At 53.7% G+C, this 10632-nt stretch overlaps 1 long non-coding RNA gene across 1 annotated transcript; it reads left to right on the forward strand.

The window, feature by feature from the left end:
- Nucleotides 1-3294: 3294 nt before the first annotated feature.
- LOC117082532 lies at nucleotides 3295-7600 on the forward strand. Its single transcript, XR_004436650.1, has 2 exons — nucleotides 3295-3406; nucleotides 7225-7600. It is a non-coding gene; the product is annotated as an uncharacterized LOC117082532 (long non-coding RNA).
- The last annotated feature ends 3032 nt before the right edge of the window (nucleotides 7601-10632 follow it).

The following is a 10632-nucleotide window of genomic DNA, read 5'->3' on the forward strand; positions in this document are numbered from 1 at the left end:
TGTCTCAGCTTTGAGGAAAGGAAGATGGATGTGGTCTGGTCCGGTCTGTGCCTCACCGTAAGGTATCATGCTCTTGGCCACTGAAGATTTTCCCTGGTCTCTGGAGCTCCAGCCAAGCTCTCTGAGCGTCAATATCATGTTTCCTTTTTCCCGCTATTCTCAACAAGCAGCTGTGGTTTGATTGCTTGATCGCAAGGCTGTTTTAAACAAAATAGAATATATTTCTTTCAAGGAGTCCAAAGCCCTCAGAAGAGCATTTCCAAATTGTTTCCAATGATCTCTAATCTCTAATCTCTGAACAATGTCAACCCATCACTCCTCCATCTTGCAGTTACTCCCCATCCCCTCACCCCCACGCTGACCCTTTCCTGTCTCACACACACTGGAGATAAAGCTGGGGGAGCCGGAGGTGCGGGGAGGGAGAGAGAGACACATACACACACACAGAGAGAGTCAGAAAGAGAGATCAGAGAGACAGAGAGACAGAGACAGAGTTAGCGAGATCAGAGACAGAGATTCTGAGAGATCAGAGCGTCAGAGAGAGAGAGAGAGAGAGACGAGAGAGGGACTCAAATCTGTTTCAGACAAGAACCTGAAGCAATTGAATCAAAGTTCTGCCAAAAAAAAAAAAAATCCATGAAATTTAATTTTAGATGGAAAAAAAAATGACGAACTCCTTTGAGCCCTGCCTGTTAGTTTTGGTTGTGTGTCATTGTTTAAATATTCTTTGCATTTCCCCTCGCCAAAGACTGCAGTTAAATTAGAGCCGGCTTAAAGCACGCGTTATTTATGGCCGTGCCTCCCCCCAAGCCTCGAGGTTGTTTTGAGCCAGCAGGGAAGGTGTACTTAATATAGAGCAGGAGGGTATGTGTGCAATGTTCTTTGAATGATGATTACAAGGTGCACAGAGAAGATTTGACTTTATTTAGACATTCGGTTCCTTCACAGTCTCCCCTCTGGGAGGGCTCTTGGCTTCCTCTCCAGACAGCATGTGTGTGGTAAGGAAAAAGCCTGCACGTGGAGGTCTGCGGGAGGAGGCACAGGATCGGGGTAATAGATTTTCATTATGAGGGAGGTTGCGTCACCCACACTTGGAATTCCCAGAAGCTGCAGTTTGATTAAATATTTGTATGATCCAGGTTACCCTCAGCTACCCTAATAGTGAGTGCTCCCCGAGGCAGGGTGTATTTTGGGGAATAGTAAAAAAAACCCACGCCACTTAATCAGAGATAAAACATTCAGAGATGGCAATGATTGGTGCATATCTGCGTGGAGGGTCTACACGCTAAAATATTTGCTAGCATATTATTCTCAATTTATGAAGCAATACACCAAGACATTCTCCGTTGAGGGGGAGACCCATCAAAAAGCTTGTGCACTTAATAAAATGTGTACCGGCCGGTGGCTCACACCTGTAATCCTAGCACTTTGGGAGGCCGAGGCAGGAGGATCTCTTGAACCCAGAAGTTCGAGGCCAGCCTGGGCAACGTGGTGAAACCCCATCTCTACAAAAAACACACAAATTCGATAGGTGTGGTGGTGCATGCCTGTGTTCCCAGCTACTCAGGAAGCTGAGGCAGGAGGATCACTTGAGTTGGGGGCGTCAAGGCTGCAGTGAGCTGAGACTGCACCATTGCACTCCAGCCAGGGCGACAGATCGAGACACTCTGCCTCAAAAACAAACAAACAAACAAACAAAAAACCACATACTTTCATAAAGCTGAGTTGTGTTTGCAAGGACACATCTCCCCTCTAAGGAAGACTTGGGAGAGAATTGTAGATTTAATCATCTGTGATTTATCTGGGCCCAAACACTCAGAAACAAGTAATAATCGTGACAACAGCCACAGCCTCCGAGGTCCCTCCCACTTCCAAGACAGGGATTTCAGACAGGATGCCTTATCATGTATAAATTGCAAAATAGACAGAGAGCTAGTCGATTCTGTGATGCTGAGAACACCAGAGCTATCCTCAGGCAGTGCCCTCCTTGTTTTAAATCCAATTCAGTAAATATTTTGGAGGATTTTTGATGTGTCAGATACGCTCGCTCTTTGTCCAGGGCAACTGGGAGCTGAATGGAGGGCGGGAACCGCGGCGCCTGAGCCTGCTCAGTTGCTCAGGAACGGCCCAGTGCTGCACGGGTTCCAGAGAACATGTTTCCTCTGAGGGGATGTCAGGGGCTCTCCAGAGGAAGGCAGCCTTAGAGGTGCCTCTGCCAGATAGGTGGGCACTCTTCCTGTGCCCTGGCACGGCCTGAGGGTATGAAGGCAGCCGAGTCTCCTTCCTGGGGACAGTGGCTTCACCTTTCCCTTCTGGGCAGCAGCTTGCCTCCAGGAAGGTGGCTGAGGGCACTGACTCCTTCCCCAGTGGAGGAGGATTGGGGCCCCAGTCAGGCATTGGGGGCAAATGGTTAAGGAGGCAGCGTGGGGTGGCATCCAGCCCTGTACAGCACCCTTGCCCCTACCGGCTGCCCTCCTAGCTTCTGGGCTAACCCCTGCTGCCTCCCCCCAGGCTCCTCTGGGGGTCAGGACAAAGAGGACATGGTGAGGGGACATGGTGCTGCTGGTTCTGGGTGCCGCCTTCACCCCGGGAAGCTGGCGCCAGCTTTCTTGGGTGGGGGGCTGCATTTGCACATTGGTGAGTTCTCTGAAGGAACACCCCCAGCGGCATATGGGATCCTCAGCACTATAGCATTCCCTGATTGGCAGATGGCCCCTCCGGCCTGTCTGTGCCTCCTGCATCTCCCCGCTGTGGTCACCCCGGCCACCTCCTTCCCGATGAGCCCAGCTCCTCTACAGCACCCACTCAGCTCCGGGGACCCTTGAACTCCCCCTGACATGCCACATGGCACGCTGTTGAGTGGCGCTGGCCGGTTCTCCTGGTTCTGCCCAGAGACCCCCAGGAATGCTACTCTCAGCCCTCTTCCCTGGAACACTGAGCTTGCCAGCCATGTGTCGCACAGCCTCCTGACAGCCTCAGGGACAGTCATCCCCATCCAGGCAGCCCAGTGCGGGGGGTCTCGGGACGCCCTCCCTTGGCTTGTGGTTGGAATACAGGGGCAAAGAGAACTCCTTTCCTACCCTTCCTTTGGGGAAAGGGGAAGGCATGCCCTGTCCACTCCCAGACCCTCCCAAGGGAAAAGAGGATGCAAAACACCATTTGGTGAGGGGCCTGGTGGAGCCAGGAGACACAGGTGCTCAGGGAGAGACAGGCCCCTCCACACTGGGGCCTCCTTCTGGAACCTTAGTTAGAATTCATCCCTAAATTATAACGAGACAGCCTCTACTTTGAAAAGAAACCGGCTTTGCTGCATTGTTTGGCGGCAGCTCCCCAACACTGAGATCTGACGTGCCCCCAGATTCCCTGGGCTCAGAAAACAGGACATGCCGAGGAGACAGAAGCCTGGGTGAGCAGACCCCAAGGGAAGTCCTGGTGTTAGAGAGGAACCTCCCACCGGAAAGACACTGGGTTCCTCAGAGGGCTGTTTTCATGTGAGACGGGGATGTTTTATTGGGTGCAGTGGCAGGACCGAGGGCTGGGAGCAGGGAACCCCTGGGTTTGCTCTGGAAGATCCCGTATGGGGGCAGCCAGGCAGAAGCCTGCGGGGTGAGTGCTGCATGCTGCAGGGGAGGAGGAGTGGCTCCCTGGAGGAAGATCTGCTGACCCTCAGGCCTCCTCCAGCACCAGGCGCAGAGCTTCCCACCACCAAGGATGTTCCAGCAGAGACCACTCAGCCGCGTGGCCTGGACTTGAAGCCATTGGAGTTTTGAACCTCTAAGTCCTTATCTTGCCAGCCCGACTATTAATAAGTCAAAAGCTCCTTGGAGCATTGGTTTTTGTTTTCTTCTCCCCTAGAACAGTGTTGAAGGAATGAGTATCTGCCGCCCACGGCCAAGAGACCCCTGACCCCTGGTGATAAGGACCTTGCTTATCATCCAGCCCCAGATGGTCTGGCATTCACCAGCCCAGTCATCACTTTCTAATCCGGAGATGTCTTATCCTTTTATGGTTTTGCTCCCACCCTTGTGAGGTCAGCTGAGGGTTGACCCTTTATCTCAGGAAGGTGGCAGGAGCCAGAGAGGAGCAGCCTGAGGTGCTCGGAATTGTACCTGCTCAGGGAGCCGGGCATAGAGTCCACGTAGCTTCACTCCTGTGCCCCTGGGGAGGGTTCCTGGTGGCATCTGCGCAGGCAGAGCCACGGGAGGAGGCAGCATCTACTCCCAGGACTTGGTGGTACCCAGTCTTCTCCTTGCACACAAATGCCACCGTGCCTGTCATTCAAATATTGCTTTACCTCAAAGGCTTGGATTTGGAGGGGGAGGCAGGGGCCACTTTCATCTCCTAAACAAGATCTTTCTATAGTACAGTCATGGCTTATCAAAATCATACCTTACTTTTGAAATTTAAAAACACGCAAAAAATATATTTGAACAGTTCTCCCTTGGAGTAAGGTGATCTCCATTACAAATGCAAAATCCTCCTGGAGGGGTTGGACCAGCTCATTAACCCAGTCACTCCTTCTGAACCCTTAAGCATGGCTAGTTTGTTAGATTACATACCACAGAATGATCTGGAAAGAAGGATTGGAGAGTGTTGGTTTTGTGCATGGCACAGGGTTTGTGGGTTGGCTGGGAGGGAGATGTTTAGGTCTAGGGTCCCTGAGAAATCCCAGTGTCACAACATGACTCAGCCTCAGGGCATTTAGGAGGCTGAGGGCTAGAGTCTTCCAGTTGTGCTTCTCAGAGACCTGGGGGCTAGTGCGGGGTCTTCTCCCATCCCCTCTTCAACTGCTGCTTGGCTGCTTGGCTGTGCTTTATAGACTGGCCTAACTCATGAAATTCCATCAGAAGGGCTCTTGGCTAAAAAAAAAAAGTGTTGCCAGGTGCAATGACTCACACCTGTAATCCCAGCACTTCGGGAGGCCAAGGTGGGAGGATTGCTTGAGCCCAGGAGTTTGAGACCAGCATAGGCATCATAGTGAGACCCTGTTGCTACAAAAAAAATCTAAAAATTAGCCTGGCGTGGTGATGCAGGCCTGTAGTCCCAGCTACTCAGGAGGCTGAGAGGCAGGAGCATGACTTAAGCTCGGGAGTTCGAGGCTGTGGTGAGCTGTGGTTGTGCCACTGCACTCCAGCCTGTGCAGCGTGCAATGGCACAATTGTGGCTCACCACAGCCTGTGCCTGTGACAGAGACTCCAAATCTAAAAACGTAAAGAAAAGAGTGTGAAGCTGCTGATGCAATTCCCTTGTCTCAGGTCATAGACAAGGTATCTGGGGTTCAAGATTGCAGATGTGTGCACGGGCATAGGATGTTGGTGCAGACCTGGACCTGGAGCAGGGGGCTGTGTGCAGCAGGCCTGGTTAGCATCGCTGTGGCTTCTACTCTTGTGCAACAAATGAGGACAGGGCAGCGCAGAGCATTTTCTGAGAAAGGCCAGGGGGTCTGGAGTGTAAAAGGACACCTCGGGACTGGGGCATGACGGGAGTTCTAGATGCTGAGTGCTTGCAGTTGAGCGGGCTTCGGGGCTGCTGAGAGAGGATAAGCCTTGGGCGCTTGACAGTTCTGCTGATAGTTTAGAGGCTTCAAACTCTTCCTGACTCCCCAGGACTTCTAAACTTGGAACTTGCAGTGCGCTCTTGGCGGGCTTCAGAAAGTTCACGAACATCCTGAACTTGTAGCAAAACGTGTGCATGGGCGTTTCTTTGGAACCGGGGTCCAGGGTGAGGGAAGTTTGTGGTAATTGCATTTTCGAAGGAGCAAAGGACTCCTGCTGGGGTATGTCACGTGGGGACCTAGGGCCCATTCTGCCTGGCCCTTTTCTCTCTACTTCAGCAGGAAACACACACACACACACGTGAGTCTCCAAACTTGGAATAGTAACTGCACTGCCAGAGTGCTTATTTGTGTGTGCAGGTGTGGATTTAGAGATGGATGCAGGGAGAAGGACTATGCATTCCGAGAGGGAGAGATTGAGAGAGAGAGAGAGAGAGAGAGAGAGAGAGAGAGATTGTGTCAGCAGGAATCTGAAAGTACAGCTTGGTGACTGTAAGGGCTGGAGGTGCCGGTGTTTTCTTGCCTGTTCCTTCTCTCTGAACAGAGCTGCTCTGCTTTGAAGACCTGTCTTAGCTGTTCCTTCAAAAGTTCTGTGTGTTCTCCTCTGATCTGAGCTGACTTTCGGGGCATGGTGCGCCAGCAACTCAGGCCAAGGGCAACAGCGGAAACCGAGACAGCTCTGGAAAAATATTTGTTTAATTAATAGAAACGATCTGTGATCAGAATCCATGTTTAACGACCTGGCTTACAGCCAAGCTCAACACATTTTCCTTCAGGGCTGTTTTTGGTTTTGAACTGAGCAAATTCAGCTCTGACCTTCATCCTGACCGGGAGGGGAGATGCCCCACCCTGCTCAGACCCTGGGCTTTTTATTGAAAGGCAGTACCAGGAACAATATGATGGGTCTTGGGGGAGACCAAGGGTGCCCTGGTCAATGTCAGCCCTGACTCTGTGCCACGTGCTCTCAGCTCTGCCATGGAGGTGTGTGGCTCTGTGGATGTGGACCGTGAGCTGGGGAGGAAGGTGGTCTTGGAGGGAAATGACCCATGGGAAGCTGAGCCCTGTGTGTCACAGGATCACCCTGGATGGGGCTTAAAATCCACGTGGCTCTGGAAATCCCAGGGTGCACCGAGGATCTGTGGGGGAGCAGGGATAAGTCCAGGCGAACCTCGAGCTGTTCTCAGCCTTGAGGTTTGGGTCACTCTGAGGGCACTTGGGTCTCCACCGAATGGCACAGATCATTCCCAGGCCCTTACAACCATCCCGGTCTCTCTAGAATTCCTTTTAGGACTCCTAGGCTGGGCTGTGTCTATTCAGGACTCTGGGTAAGAGCCCTTGGGGTCACCTGGGAGGTAGAATCTCCATTTTCTAACAGCCATCTTGAACGGCAGATTCCCTGCAGTGCAAGCTGGGGCTGCCCAGGGGTTTTTGGGGGGTCCTGGGTGCCTTCCCAATTGCCCCTCCAGGTGCACCCCCCCCACCAGGACACTGACCAGCGGGAGCCATCATGGGGGACCTCGTGCTGTCTGGCTCTGGCTGACTCAGCCAGCGGGAGCCTGTGGGGCTGGGAGGGAGGAGGGTGTGATGAGGCGTCTCCTTCCCACTGGGCTCCTCCCCACATCCTTCCTCCTTTTCCAAGTCCCCTGACCATCCCTCCCCTGTCTCTCCAGGTCTCTGAAATTACCACTGTGCCAGCTACATGGCTCAGGTGGGTGGTTCACCGCACTGCCTACCCCTTCATACGTCGCCCCGTTACACCCTCCTGGAATCATCCTCACTAGGGGCTGCACCGTTTCCTGCTGCCCACGATTGACAAAGCAGGAAACTGTCTTTTCCAGACTTCCCCGTGAAGTGAGGTTTTGACAACCTCATTCTCCGAGAGCAAACTCAGCCCCCGGAGCTCGTTCCTTCCCTGGCCCGTGGACGCCCCTGCGGCAGTGGCTCCTTTCGGCGACCGCTCTTCAGAGACGCGCTAGAGAGCAGTCATTGATGACAATGTTTTCTTTTAAAAGTCCCAGAAAACAAAAAATAAATCCTGGGACTCAACGCTTCCTGGGCCTGTGCCATTGAGGCCCATGCTTAGCAGGCTCTGCGACGTGTGGAGATGAGGGCCACCCACCACATAGCAGTGGCTGAGGCTGGCTCACTCCTCGGCCGCTCTCTGAAATGGCAGAGGCCACTCTCATGGCTGACTGGTTTCTGCCATTCTGCAGAGGCGTGGGTAAGAACAGGAGTTCCAGGCCGGGCGCGGTGGCTCAAGCCTGTAATCCCAGCACTTTGGGAGGCCGAGACGGGCGGATCACGAGGTCAGGAGATCGAGACCATCCTGGCTAACACAGTGAAACCCCGTCTCTACTAAAAAAATACAAAAAACTAGCCGGGCTTGGTGGCGGGCGCCTGTAATCCCAGCTACTCGGGAGGCTGAGGCAGGAGAATGGCGTGAACCCAGGAGGTGGAGCTTGCAGTGAGCTGAGATCCGGCCACTGCACTCCAGCCCAGGCGACAGAGTGAGACTGTCTCAAAAAAAAAAAAAAAAGAACAGAATAGGAGTTCCTGCTTGTCTCCTAGGTTCCCTATTGCATGTTGGCAATCAGTGGAAATCCTGTCTCAGGCCCTCTCAGGGGCCCCAGGCTGGTCATTACATTTAAATCCTCCCGGTGTCCTACAGACACCCACGACCCAGACCAAAGAGGGACCTTGCTGGTGGCCAGGAAACACGCTGAAGGAAAGAGAGAGAGAGAGAGAGAGAGAGAGACAGACAGAGTTGGGGGTCCTCAGGTCATCTTAAAAGGCTCTGAGACTTTTTGCCTGGGCAGGGCCTGGTGGGTGGTGGAGATGCAGGATGAAGGACTTAGGAAGCAATCTTTTTCTTTCAGTGTGAAAGTGAGTTGTGTTTTTATGAGGGGACTAGAGAAATACTCAGAATCTGAGAGCAGGCGGTTGGAGTGGGATCTCAGCAAACTTCTGTATCTGCACGGTCCTGCAACCACTGTCCTGGACACAGGTGCCAGCTGGGTAGAGAAGGACCGTTGCCAGGGCAAAGCCTGTCCTTAGGGGGTCCTAGGAATGTGGATTGGGGTACAGAGGAGTTCAGGAAAGAGGGGTGAGGCATGGAGAACCCGCTGGCTTAGAGTATGCAAAGGGGCAGCTTTTACGGATGCTTTATGCAGGTGCCTTTCATGAAAATACTTGCCCATCCTGAGCAGAAACCCATAGCCTGGCGTTTGTGCCTTCCCTGTGGGCACCCCCGCCCCGCAGCAGCGGCTCCTTTCAGTGGCAGAGGCTGACTCTTTTTGAGCTTCTCCAGTGCCTGCAAATGCAAATTCTTTGCACCCACTTCAGACACTTCACAGCTGGCACCCCTTCCTTCAAGGTTAGGGGCCCAGGCCCACAGCCCCTGCCTCCAAGTCTCCACGTTTGAAGAATCCCAACCTCTTCCCTTTGCTTCCTCAGCCTCAGGGGTGACACCCTCAGAGCTCTTGTTTACCTCTTTAGCCACCAAGTTAGTAATTTTACACCCATACAAGTGTGTACAGGAATCTTCTGGATCTAAGTGGCGGGTGTGGGCGTTGTCTTCTGTCTGAACCCTGGCCCTTGCCGGTGCAGATTCCTCCTCTCCTGTCCAGGAGAGAAGAGATAGTTTCGATGTCATGTGGAGACAGGAGACTGTGGTCAACGAGAAGAGGCTGTGGTGGGGGGTGGCGTTCTGGGTCACTTGGCTGGCTTAGGAATGTGAGCTGGGCCAGGTGTACCTTAGACAGCCTGGGTGGTGCTGGGGACCTTCAGGCTCTGGAGTCCTGGGTAACCCTGACAGGTGCATGTACCCACATCTCCTTGGCCCCTGTCTCTGTTGGTAATGTCCCTGCACAGACCCACCTGGCGGGCATTTACAGATTCCCAGCAATGACGCACAGGGGTTCAGGTCTAAATCACTGAGCGCCTTGCACAGCGGCCTTCCGGTCCCTTCTGCCGTGAGGCAGGACCACCTGTCAGCCCCTGTCTTCTGGGGGCCCCACTAGGCCTAAGAGATGAGGCCGGGGGGCGGGGATCTGGCCTGGAAGAGAAGTGTGGTGAGTCACCCCAGGCATGACAGATTCACTCAGCCCTGGTCCTTCTGCCCCTAGGCTGAGCCCTCTCTCAAGGACCCTCCTGCCCTCCTGCAGGTAAACTCTCACCTGGCCTGCCCCAACCGGTTCTCCAGGCAAGCCCCAACCAGTTCCACCTGGCTGCAACTGCGTGGGCTCAGGTGGGCCCCTCGGGATATCTAGAAGCTTCCAGAAAAGCAAGGGCCTCTGGAGAACAAGCCAAGTGTGGAGGCTCCCTGTGATGGGCTCCCCGTGTGTCTCCCTAATGCCTGTGTTGAAGCCCTGACCCCCAGGATCTCAGAATGTGACTGTATTTGGAGAGTGGGTCTTTGCCGAGGTAATTAAGTTAAAATGAGGTCATGTGAGTGGGCCCTGAGCCAGTCTGATGGGTGTCCTTACAGGAAGACATTAGGATTCCCAGAGAGTGACTCCAGGGGCAGGTGGCTTGGAGGACTGGCCGTGCAAGGAGGCAGCAGGAGGGCGGCCCTCTGCAAGCTGAGGGCAGAGGCCTTGGAGGAAGCAGCCCTGCCTGCCCTGGTAACTGTGAGTGCATCCATCTCTGTTGGTCAAGCCGGCAGCCTGGGGCATTTTGCTAAGGCCGCCCCAGCCACCTAGTACAATCGCCAATATGTCCCAAGGTTCTGGTGTGCTCTGTGGACTAGTTACCTGGGATGGCTGCAACAAATCGCCACAAACACAGTGGTTTAAACCACATAAATGTCGCTCCCACAGCCTGCAGGTTGGAAGTCCAAACCAAGGTGCCAGTAGGGCTGGTTCCTTCCGGACCCTTCAGGGGAGAATCTTTCTGCCTCTTTGGCCTCTTGAGGCCCCTCCTGGCATTGCTTCTTTCTCCACCGACTCCTACCATCAGCGCTGAGTCCTGCCTGCCTCTTAGAAGGCGCTTCTGGGATGACTCCAGGTTCACCCAATAACCCAGGGTCATCTCTCCAAATCCAGGTTCATAACCCAATCACCCCCACAAAGGGAGGTCAC

This window comes from Trachypithecus francoisi, unplaced genomic scaffold (genome assembly GCF_009764315.1).
Source record: "Trachypithecus francoisi isolate TF-2019V2 unplaced genomic scaffold, Tfra_2.0 Lachesis_group9, whole genome shotgun sequence".
Taxonomy (NCBI): Eukaryota; Metazoa; Chordata; class Mammalia; order Primates; family Cercopithecidae; genus Trachypithecus; species Trachypithecus francoisi.